Consider the following 11,789-nt stretch of genomic DNA (forward strand, 5'->3'; position numbering starts at 1 on the left):
TGTTACAGCATGGTGTTGTATACTCCGTGAAAAAATAAATTCATATGAAATTAATTTATTAAAATGTATCTTGTATTTCATATTGATTTATGGGCAAAATGAACAAAAATGCTATTAAGACCATAAATTTACTAGCAATGGACAGACATTGGGGACAAGCTAGTAGATGCCATTCGCTAGTTTTTTTGATAATTCTGTTATGCCTTCCTCATGGGTAGGACCTACATTGTTTTCATCCCGAAGAAGGATAATCCCAGGTATGTGACTGATTATCGGCCCACCTCGTTATGCAATGTTTGCTTCAAAACAGTTTCCAAAATCCTTGCCAATCGTCTCAAGAGTGTTCTTCCTAAACGTATTAGTCGAGAGCAAGTTGATTTTGTTTCTGGTCGCTGCTCTTTTGACAATATTATTGCCTTGAATGAGATTGTTCACTCTTAAGCAAGATTTTAGCGGCCCCCTAGGATGATTACAAAAATTGATATTGAGAAAGCCTATGACACGTTGTGTTGGAGTGCAATTCTTGCCACCTTAGCTAAGATGAACTTCCCCAACATTTGGATCTCTTGGATCAATACTTGTCTCAATTCTAGTTCTTTCTCGCTTCTTATTAATGGTTTTCCTTTAGATTGGATTCCCTCCTCCCGTGGGGTTCGGTAGGGAGATCCTATTTCTTCTTATTTATTTATCTTAGTTTCTCAAAATCTTTCTTCCATCCTTAATCGAACGCTTAGTTCTGGCATGATTCCTGGGTTTGACATTAACCTTCGATACAATTTCAATCACCTTTGGTATGCGGACGATTTGATTATCATTTCCAGGGCTTCTAGATTGGATGCGAAAAACATCAAATTATGTTTAAACATTTATACTCATCTTACTGGTCAAAGAGATAATCCCTCTAAATTTGCTATTTATTTACCTTCCTAGTTAACTCTAGGGTGGCCAGAAGCATCAAATGTATTATGAACTTCTCTTTTGCTTCTTTTCCTATTTCTTATCTAGGTGTGTTGATCTCTCCCAAGAAATTGAATGCTAATGGTTTTAAACCTTTGGTTGAGAAGATTCAGCGAACATGTTCTAGATGGAAGCACGCTAAGTTGTCCTTGGCTGCTAAAACCACCCTCATCAATTCTTCCCTCCTTGCCATTCCTACTTATTACCTGTCTATTTACCCCATTTCTGACGGTATTCTTCAAGATATATCCAAATCTGTTAGGAATTTTTTCTGGCATAAAGGTGGCAATGGAAAGGGCATCCACGCTATTTCTTGGAGTTGTATTACAGATTTAAAACTTGAGGGGGGTCTTGCTATTCGGAACCTTTCCGTGGTCAAGCATTCTCTTAAGGCTAAATATGTTTTCAACTATTTGAATAAAGAGGATTTAATTTGGGTGAATATTGTGCAGCGTAAGTACGGTCACATTAACTTTTGGAAGGATTCTCATCCTCGGAATTGTTCTTGGTTTTTTAAGGGTCTTTGTTCTAATGTTGATGTCATTAAACTTTTCTGTCGGATTAATTCTGTTAACCCTTCTATCACTTCGTTTCTTTTTTATTCTTGGTGTTTTGAGATTCTTTTGGCTTATAAAACTTCCTTTATCAATATGCATTTCAATCTTGAGGATCTCAATTGTTCTGATTTTTGCATTGATAACAACTGGAATGTTAACAGATTTTCCACTATTTTTGGGTCTTACGCTGGTGAAGTTGTCGCTGGTTTAGGTCATATTGCATCTGATATTAATAATGTTTGGATTTGGGCTCCGAAATCTTTATCCCATAGAATTGCTACATCTGTTTATCAGTTTCTTAATCACACTATTTCTGCATCCTCTCCTTGGGTGGGTTGGAAGATTTTCTGGACTTTGAAAGTGATGCCTTGTGTCACTTCTTGTGGCTTATTTTTCATGGCAGACTATCTACAACTAATTTTCTTTACTCCATTAATTTGGGCTCTAGAAGAATGTGTATCTTTTGCAACCTTGAATTTGAATGGACTGAGCATCTCTTGTTGTAAAGCTCAATATACTTGGAATCTTGTTTCAAGTTAACCTCTACTCATATTGCTTTCCCTGATGGTTTCTCTCGGGGCAGCTGGCTCTCTTATTCCGTTTATTCTCTCAAGATAAAATCTTTAATTGCTTTAACTGCCTGGTATCTGTGGAAAGCTCGGTGTGATGCTATATTTTGGGACTCTAAGCCTAACTTCTCTTTCATTGCTCACAGAGCCATTAATCAAGTTAAGGATTTGTATTATGCTCACAACTCTTCTTGCAGGAAATTGATCTTTAACAACTTCTGCTCGTCTGACGGTCCATTTCTCTTCTCTGCATCTGTTTGGAACGTTCTCAATCAGGTTTGCAAGGGAGGCTTCTTTATTGCCCAAGCTAACTATCATATTGTTTTGGCTGGCAGGCAAGTTGCTGCTGCTGATGGACATATTGCTGCGGAGTTTCAAACTTTGATTGTTGCCCTCCAGTGTGCTCTTGATTGCTCTACTATGGTGCAGAACATTTCATTGCCGATTCCAGTGTCTTGGATGTGCTTCATTCTTCAAACTCAGTGTCTTCCTGGCATTTATCCCCTTGGATCAGTGACATTAACTGGTTGTTTGCCTTGGCTGGATCTCCGCGTATCTGTGTGATTCCCCAACGTTGGTTGCACCTTGTATCCAAGCTTGTTCGCTGTGGACAGAATCTCCATCAAATCTCTTTATTTTACACTACCTGCGATCTTCCTCATTGGGTCATGAAGGCTTTCTTTGAAGCTGGTTTTTATTTTTAGATTTTGTCCTTTTTTGCTCTTCCTCTGTGTGGCTCTTTTTTTTAGGCTTTGTGTTTTAGCTATCCCTTCGTTTGTTTAGTTCTTCTTTCTTTGTTTGTTTCATTTGTTTGTTTCATATCTCAATTGTTCTGTCTTTTTATTTCAATAAAAGCCTTTGGTCTCCTTTCAAAAAAAAAAAACAAAAAAACAAAAAACAAAACAAAACAAAACAAAGCTCTAACATATATCTTCATCATTTGGTTATTTAAGAGAGTTATTGATGGCAAGTGCAATGCAAGGTCTCTTTCGTGTCGGAGAATGCTCGTCAACATGTAATTGCGCCTTTGCCGTTGGGGACCTATATATTATCAACACATTAGTGATTACAAATAAATGATCAGCATATTTATTGATTATAGATCACATAACCTTCATCTTACTGGCAAACATGAAGGTTTTAAATTGGAGTAAATTTTTGCATGAGAAACATGTATTACTATATTGATTTGATGCATCAATTTTGTTCTTTAACTTTGTTTTTGTGCATAGATAAGTGTGAATATAATATCAAAATTCTAAGCTACTACATATCTTCGGTTAAGCTTTGCCATCAATGAATAGGCTCATGAATTCTTCCCCCATCGACGGTCTCCTTTTCAATGAGAAGTTGGGATAGTTTATGTGGATGTCAATGTGGGTGGTAATGATAGTCTTGGCCCTTGAATAAGCCTTCTGTACAAGTTTTCTCACCTCAGTACCCGCTACATCCATAGTTTCTATTGAATAGTCCAGGAAAGATATTTGCATCTTTTTAAAGATGAATAAATCACTTGCAGATATCTGCATGGTTTGAATTAAACGTAGTTTAGATAAATATACCTGCATAATAAGTGCTCTTCCCATTGCCTACAATGGTCCAATCAAGTCCATTTGCTGGTGTAGTGCAACATACCCACCGGCCCAGAAAAGGGTTTCCACCAGAGCCTCCTATCACAACCTGCTCAATCTTCTTACTAAAACCAAATCTTTCCACCATTTGCCTCCTCACACGTAAACCTGGATGAAATCATTTGATGCTGCCATAGTAGCATTCTCGTCATTAAAATTCACTTTTTTCTGCAACAGTACATGATGTGCACACAAATTGATATAAGTTGGGGAATACACGAGGAACAATACTTGAGAATTTTGGTATGAGTTACTATTTACATATTCAGTCATGTATACGGGCGCATTCTAGAATGCATGTTTCTCCAGCCATGGTGTGTGACCTCTTGAGCGAGCACACGTTTGTCCACACAACTCACTGGATATTGTATATGACCTCTTATGGTGGCATAAGACCATGTGCTTGCCCATATAGCTTCCTAAACATTAAAAGAAAGTTCCAATTAAACACTTCCAAACCCATTCTCGAGTCTTAGAATTGATAATCAATACATAGATAGACCAGATCTATCTGAACAAGTTTCTTATAGAAAGAACCTTGAAAATCTCAAACGCTTGATCAGGAAAATTCATGCAAGCTCAAGAAAACCAGAATAAAAGTAAAACAGAAGCCATGTCAGAAAAAAGATGATACCAGATTGTATATAGCTCAGATGCCTCTCAAATCACATACATAGAAAGATAAGATCAAGTACATCAACTTCCTTATATAAACTTTAAATCAAAACACACTCAAAGAAGCAGGAAAATTCTAACATCAATCATAACTCACCTAAAAAACCATACATTCTTACATAAGAGCCCATATATTCTATCACTGTGAAAGTTCAGTGACTGAATTGAACTGAACCTGCTCAGTCACACCACACGCGTCAATTGTTCCTCAGCTGCACCGCTTGAGTCAATTCCTTGCCTCGAACTTGATACAAAACCCTTGATCATCAAATCTCAGCCCTTCAGAACAAACACAATCCACATCTCTTTGAATGCCTCGAACTTAAGCACCTTGCCATGATAGATGAGATCTTGGCCACACGATCTCTCGCTAATCTTGTTGCTGAGATTAATTCTCCCTGCCTCAAACTATGAACTTACTTGATCTTCAAATCCTGACCATCCATTACATTCCCACCGATTCTTCAACTGATTTAACTGACTTTCAAACATTGGAAAAGACTAACTTACCCTCGGCTTCTTAACAAAAGACACCAGGACACACTTTGTGTTGCGACTTCATGCTTTCTCTACGCAATTGTAATTAATCTTCAATCAATTTCAACAAAAATCACCCCTTGATTGAAGATGACAAACACCCATTTCACCTACAGCTGTTTGTGCTTCGGACACTTAGACATTTGGTAAAAAAATATCGCAACCTCATATATCAGTGGAGCAATAGTTCAATTGAATTTTCTTCCTTGCTATAAGTTCTCGAACATGATGATATTTAACATCCATGTGCTTTGTTCTTCCATGAAGAGCTGGATTCTTTGCAATAGCAATACAAAACTTGTTGTCACATCAAATCTGAGTTGCAACTTCACAAATTAGCCCACAATCATACAAAATTTTCTCCATCCATAAACTCGACAACAAGTTTGAACTTAATGATATGTATTCGACTTGATGAGAAGAATAAGGCCACAATCTCCTTCTTCTTTGAAGCCCAACACACGACACGGAACCTAGATTAAAAAACATAACTCCGATGTGCTTTTTCCCCTGTCCTCCTTATCACCACACCAATCACTATCACAGGTAACCTTCAAGCACACATTCAATTCCACAATTATCTCGAATTCCAAAATTCAAAGAACCGACAACATACCTCGATGACTTGCTTAGCAGCCCCGGATGAATTCTTGTTGGATTTTTGCATGTATCTAGATAATTGATTTACGAGCAAACACCAAATCGGGTCTAGTATGAGTCAAGTATAGCAATTTTCCAACTAAACTTCGTAGTTAGTTGCATCCGTGCTCTCGCTTCTTGAGAGGTTGCAATTTTTGTACATCGACTCATTGGCACATTCACCGCCCTTACATCCCTCGCATATTGAGCGCTTCAACATCTCTTTTTGCATACCTCTTACGTGAAACATGTATTCCTTGACTGCTTTGATATATTTCTAGCCCCAGAAAATATTTAATTAGACCCAAATCTGACATCTCAAACTCCTGTTTCATTGTTGCTTTGAATTCTTCCACCATCTCCATTGATGATCCTAAGCAAATTAGATCATCAACATACACACATATCAACAGCATCTCTCCTTCATTTTTAATCTTCCTATACAAGGTATGTTCTGTCTCACTTCTGCTGAAATTCTTTGACTCAAACCATCCATCTAACCTTGCATACCAGGCTCTTGGGGCTTGTTTTAGACCATACAAAGCTTTAAATAATTTATACACTTGATCTTCTTTTCCCTGAACTTCAAATCCCTTGGGTTGTGTCACATATACTTCTTCTTCAAGTGTTCCATTCAAAAAAGCTGATTTAACATCTAACTGAAAAATTGGCCAGCCTCTTTGTGCTCCAAGTGCTAAAATCATTCTCACTGTCTCCATTCTTGCCACAGGAGCAAAGACCTCTTCATAGTCAATCCCAAATTCTTGAGCATAGCCTTTAGCAACTAGCCTGGCTTTATACTTGTCAATCTCACCATTAGGCTTCAATTTGGTCTTGTAAATCCATTTGACTCCAATTGCCTTCTTTCTAGCTGGTAGTTCACACAACTTCCAAGTATTATTTCTCCGAATTGCATCAATTTCTCACTTCATTGCTTGTCTCCGGTTGTTCTAATTTTTCGACCTCTTCATAACTGACTTGGATCGATTACATTTAATGCAAATGAACAACTTTCATACAAATCTTTCAATGCTCTAACTTTACGAGTTGGTGACTCATCAATCATCGGAATCTGATTACGAATCCTCTCGACTGCGAATTTCCATTCCCATCTGTTTCTATCAACTCCGATTACTTGATTCAGATTGATTCCTAGCTTCTTGAGTTTTACGCAAATGCTTCGATTTTTCTTTCCCTGTAAAACAAGCTGTCTTTTGATATTTGATCATCAATCATCCCCTTTGCGCAGTCGACTCCACAAACCTCACATCTCTGCTAATCGGTACCTTCCACGAGATCGGTAGATAAATTACATGAGGCTTTCTCATTTAAGCAATAGCCAATAAAAATCCCTTTTTCGCCTCTATCATCCAGACCACCTAATTTTTGTATAGGCACATGTACCATAGCTACTGACCAAATACTCTTAAATGTGAAACTTTGGGCTTTGATTCAAACCAAGCTTCATAAGGTGTTCTTCCCCAAACTGCAAAAGTTGGTGATACATTGGACAGATACACTGCTGTTAAAATTGCCTCAGCCCAGAAACTTTTGGGTAAGTTACTAGTCTTGAGCATACTTCTTCCCTTCTCCACCAAAGTCCTATTCTTCCTCTTAGCTACACCATTCTGCTGAGGAGAATAAGGAGCAGTTAATTCATGCTTTATACCCCTCTGATCATAGAAATCTTGAAACTCTTTTAACATAAATTCTCCACCTCTATCTGTTCTGAGAATCCTTAACTAATTCCCTGACTGTCTTTCCACCATTGTGACAAATTTTTTAAAACAACTGAGTACTTCATACTTGAATTTCAGAATATACACCCAGCTCATCCTTGAAAAATCATCAATGAAAAGCAGAAAATATTTACCTCCACCATTAGATTCTGTCTGCATAGGACCACACACATCAGCATGTACAAGATGAAGTCTTCTTCTAGCTCTCCAAGACTTGCCAGACTGAAATGGACACCTAGTTAGCTTTCCAAATATACATTCTTCACAATGATTTTTCTTTTCAACTTCAGGTAAACCCAGAACCATCTCCTGCTGTGCAAGCAGCTTCATTCCCTGAAAATTCAGATGCCCATACCTTTTATGCCACAACATTGCCAATTCTTCATTTTTGGCTAAATTGATCTGCTCTTGACTTGAAAACTCCACAGGAAACAAATTGTTAGTATTCTTCTGAATTTTGAACAAGATTCTGCCAGTCCTTCCATCTCTGATGACACAGCCATCTTCTTTGCTGAAATTAACATCATAACCTCCTTCAATTAACTGTCCTACACTCAGTAGATTATGTGCCAACAAAGGTACATACTGCACACCATCAATCAATTTCAAATGCCCATCAAACATTTTTATTGCAACTGATCCTCTGCCACACACATTCAATTCTTTATTATCACCTAGTCTGACCTTGTGTTGTAGTGTTTCATCAAGACTATGAAATAATTCTTTTCTTCCAGTCATATGACTAGATGTTCCACTATCCAACAACCAAATGGATGAATTCTCAACACCTTGCCCATCATGTACCATGAACAAATGCCCATAATCTCCTTCATTTACTACATTTGATGAGCTTCCTGCCTCACTTGTATTTCTATTCTGTGCAGACCAGCAATGAGACTGATAATGCCCATATTTCTTACATTTAAAGCATTGAATATTTTGCAGTCCTCCTCTACTAAATCCCCTTCCAAACTGCCTTTGACCTCTTCCAAATCTGCCAAAAGCTCTTGTACCACCTCTACTGAATTCTCCTGAATTATGTTGTGCTTGCATACTTGCTCTTTGATCACCAAATCTGGAACTCTCCCCAGATCTTCCTCTACCTCTAAACCTTCCAACTCTACCTCTTCCTCTCCAATTAGTTCCACCACTCCTGGAACTTCCCTGCATCATAAAAGCTTCATGTCTTTCTGGCCTTTCAGTAAATTGATTAAATCTGGCTTCATGAGCTTGAAGAGAGCCACTCAATTCATCAAGAGTCACCTTTGACATGTCCCTTGCCTCTTCAATTGAAGTCACCACATGTACAAATCTTGATGATAGGCTCCTCATCACCTTCAAAACCACTTCAGAATCCTTCAACTCACTTCCCATGCCTCTGATCTGATTTACCACAGCCAATACTCTTGTAAAATAATGTTGAATTGCTTCATCTTCTTTCATCTGTAAAAGATCAAATCTTTGCCTCAAAGTTTGCTGCCTAACTGACACCATCCTTGATGTCCCTTGATTCTCATTCTTGATATGATCCCAGGCCTCCTTTGCAGAGTCAAACCTCACAATTCTATGCAAAATTGTTTCATCTACAGCTTGCTGTAACAGAAATAGAGCCTTAGCATCATCTTCACTTTCTTTCTCAGTTGGCTTGTCTGCACTAATACCTTCCTCAATCACCTTCCAAAGCCTTTGGGATCTAAAAAAGGTCTTCATTCTATAGCTCCAATGCTCATACCCATCTCCTCTGAAAATAGGTAGAAGTGTGTGAGATATATCAGGTGTTGATGCAGATGATGAGCTTGAAGCCATTGACTGAGTGATTTTTACTTCCTCCTTACTCATCAAACCTTCTCAAATCACTTCACACAACCACACAAATCAACAAACCAATAGGAATCACCAGCAGCAAGCAAGAACAGCAGCAAACAACAACCACAACTCCTCCAACACCAGACACACAGCAAAAATACCAATCACCAACTGAAACCCAGAACTCAAACCATACAGCTCTGATACCACTGATAATCACTATATAGATAGACCAGATCTATCTGAACAAGTTTCTTATAGAAAGAACCTTGAAAATCTCAAACGCTTGATCAGGAAAATTCATGCAAGCTCAAGAAAACCAGAATAAAAGTAAAACAGAAGCCATGTCAGAAAAAAGATGATACCAGATTGTATATAGCTCAGATGCCTCTCAAATCACATACATAGAAAGATAAGATCAAGTACATCAACTTCCTTATATAAACTTTTAAATCAAAAACACACTCAAAGAAGCGGGAAAAATTCTAACATCAATCATAACTCACCTAAAAACCATACATTCTTACATAAGAGCCCATATATTCTATCATCGTGAAAGTTCGGTGGCTGAATTGAACTGAACACCTCTCGAGTCACACCACACGCGTCAATTGTTCCTCGACTGCACCGCTTGAGTCAATTCCTTGCCTCGAACTTGATACAAAACCCTTGATCATCAAATCTCAGCCCTTCAGAACAAACACAATCCACATCTCTTTGAATGCCTCGAACTTAAGCACCTTGCCATGATAGATGAGATCTTGGCCACACGATCTCTCGCTAATCTTGTTGCTTTGAGATTAATTCTCCACGCCTCAAACTATGAACTTACTTGATCTTCAAATCCTGACCATCCATTACATTCCCACCGATTCTTCAAGCGATTTAACCGACTTTCAAACATTGGAAAAGACTAACTTACCCTCGGCTGCTTAACAAAAGACACCAGGACACACTGTGTTGCAGCTTCACTGCTTCCTCTCTGCAATTGTAATTAATCTTCAATCAATTTCAACAAGAATAGGATGTAAAACAACAATATCTTAGCATGAAAATCCAATGAAATCGAGGAAAAAAAAAATACAAGACTCCTTATAGCCACTCAAAAGATGTTTCACCATATCAACAATGGACTAACAAGAGTTCTCTCTCAATATACAACAAGAGGTCTAGAAACTTGAAGGCATCAACATATCAAGAAGATACTTTTAACAATGCATATATTAGCAACTCAAAGATAGATAACAAATGGCATCAAGAAGAGATCAAACAAAGATCAAACTCGGTAAATTAGAAGAGCCAACCATAAGGTTTCACTACCTACAATCTGCGTGAAATCTAAATCAGTTTGGCAGTTCGAATTCTCTTGCTAAGGCTCAAACCCTAACCCTTTTCTTCACTTCATCTTATCTTCTTGGTTTCACACTACTCCTTTTTTCTCTCTCTCTCTCACTCTCACTCTCACTCACTCTCACCCCTTAAGTGTCTTCCATTGTTGATATAGTTTTTTTTTTATCTTGTACCCGGAGCCCACTTATTCTAGCTGGCCCACCAAATGGGCTAAACCCAACAATATAATATAATGCACCAAAGCAAATGATAAATCAGGATTTTCACTTTCTTTTATTTTTTTTAATTCTTCGTTCTAGACATCGCCCACTAAAAACAACACCCATTTGGTTCTTTAGGAAGATCTTGTTGTATAGACCAAACTCCAACCTCTCCTCGCTAGGAGTAAACAATGTCAGGCCACCAGCCTGACCTCGTGGAATAATGGAGATTTTGGCAACAAGATCGTATTCAAGATCAAAGCACCCGAAAGGGTATGTCCTGCATGTGCATATCAAAACCATAGGCTTTTTAGTTGTTACAACTCTGAAATTTCTTGGCAGGGTCTATGTTAGGACCATATTGAAACATCATTTTACCATGTCATGCCCCGAACCCAAACCATTGACAAATGGCTGCATGCCTACAAGATCCCGTAAACAAGTAAGCATGCAAGGCCTCAAAATCTGTCTCACAATAGTGAACAATATCTAACAAGAGTACTAATTTCAAAAACAAAGGAAACTATAATGTTTGAAATACAATGAAACACATAACAAAGTCTAACATAACACTTAAACAAAGACAAGAAGATCTAAGTACACAGGAAAGGGAGTTTATTAACTTGTTAACAACTAGATGGTGACTTGCTCAATGGCTCCGCTAAGCTATCCACCACTCAACCCTACTCTTGATATGAAAGAAAAAGAGAACAACTTAATGAGCTTCGGAGCCCAATAAGTAACCACTAAAAATATCGGGATCATAATAAGCTCAAAAATTTCAAAAACATACTCAGATGTGACATTGTACAATAAATATTAGAATAAAACCTAGAAATCAAAATATTTCAAAACAGATATAATTTATCAAAAGAACAGGCATATAAGTCCCCCAAATAACTTATGCCAAAACAAAACATCATAATTCATTTTTTTTAAACTCAGTGACAAGAGTCAGATTTCAAAGCTCATATGTTTACCCTCAGTGACCCGAGCTAGAATGTCAGAAGCCGTTATTCTTCACAGATGGAATGGTGTGAAACTATAGTTTCTATGTCAAAAATACGTGTCGACACAGTCAGTGTTTAACCTCCAGTGACAGGGTTAGTGCATAGTTAAATGGGGACTA

Source organism: Dioscorea cayenensis, chromosome 11, assembly GCF_009730915.1.
Source record: "Dioscorea cayenensis subsp. rotundata cultivar TDr96_F1 chromosome 11, TDr96_F1_v2_PseudoChromosome.rev07_lg8_w22 25.fasta, whole genome shotgun sequence".
Lineage (NCBI taxonomy): Eukaryota > Viridiplantae > Streptophyta > Magnoliopsida > Dioscoreales > Dioscoreaceae > Dioscorea > Dioscorea cayenensis.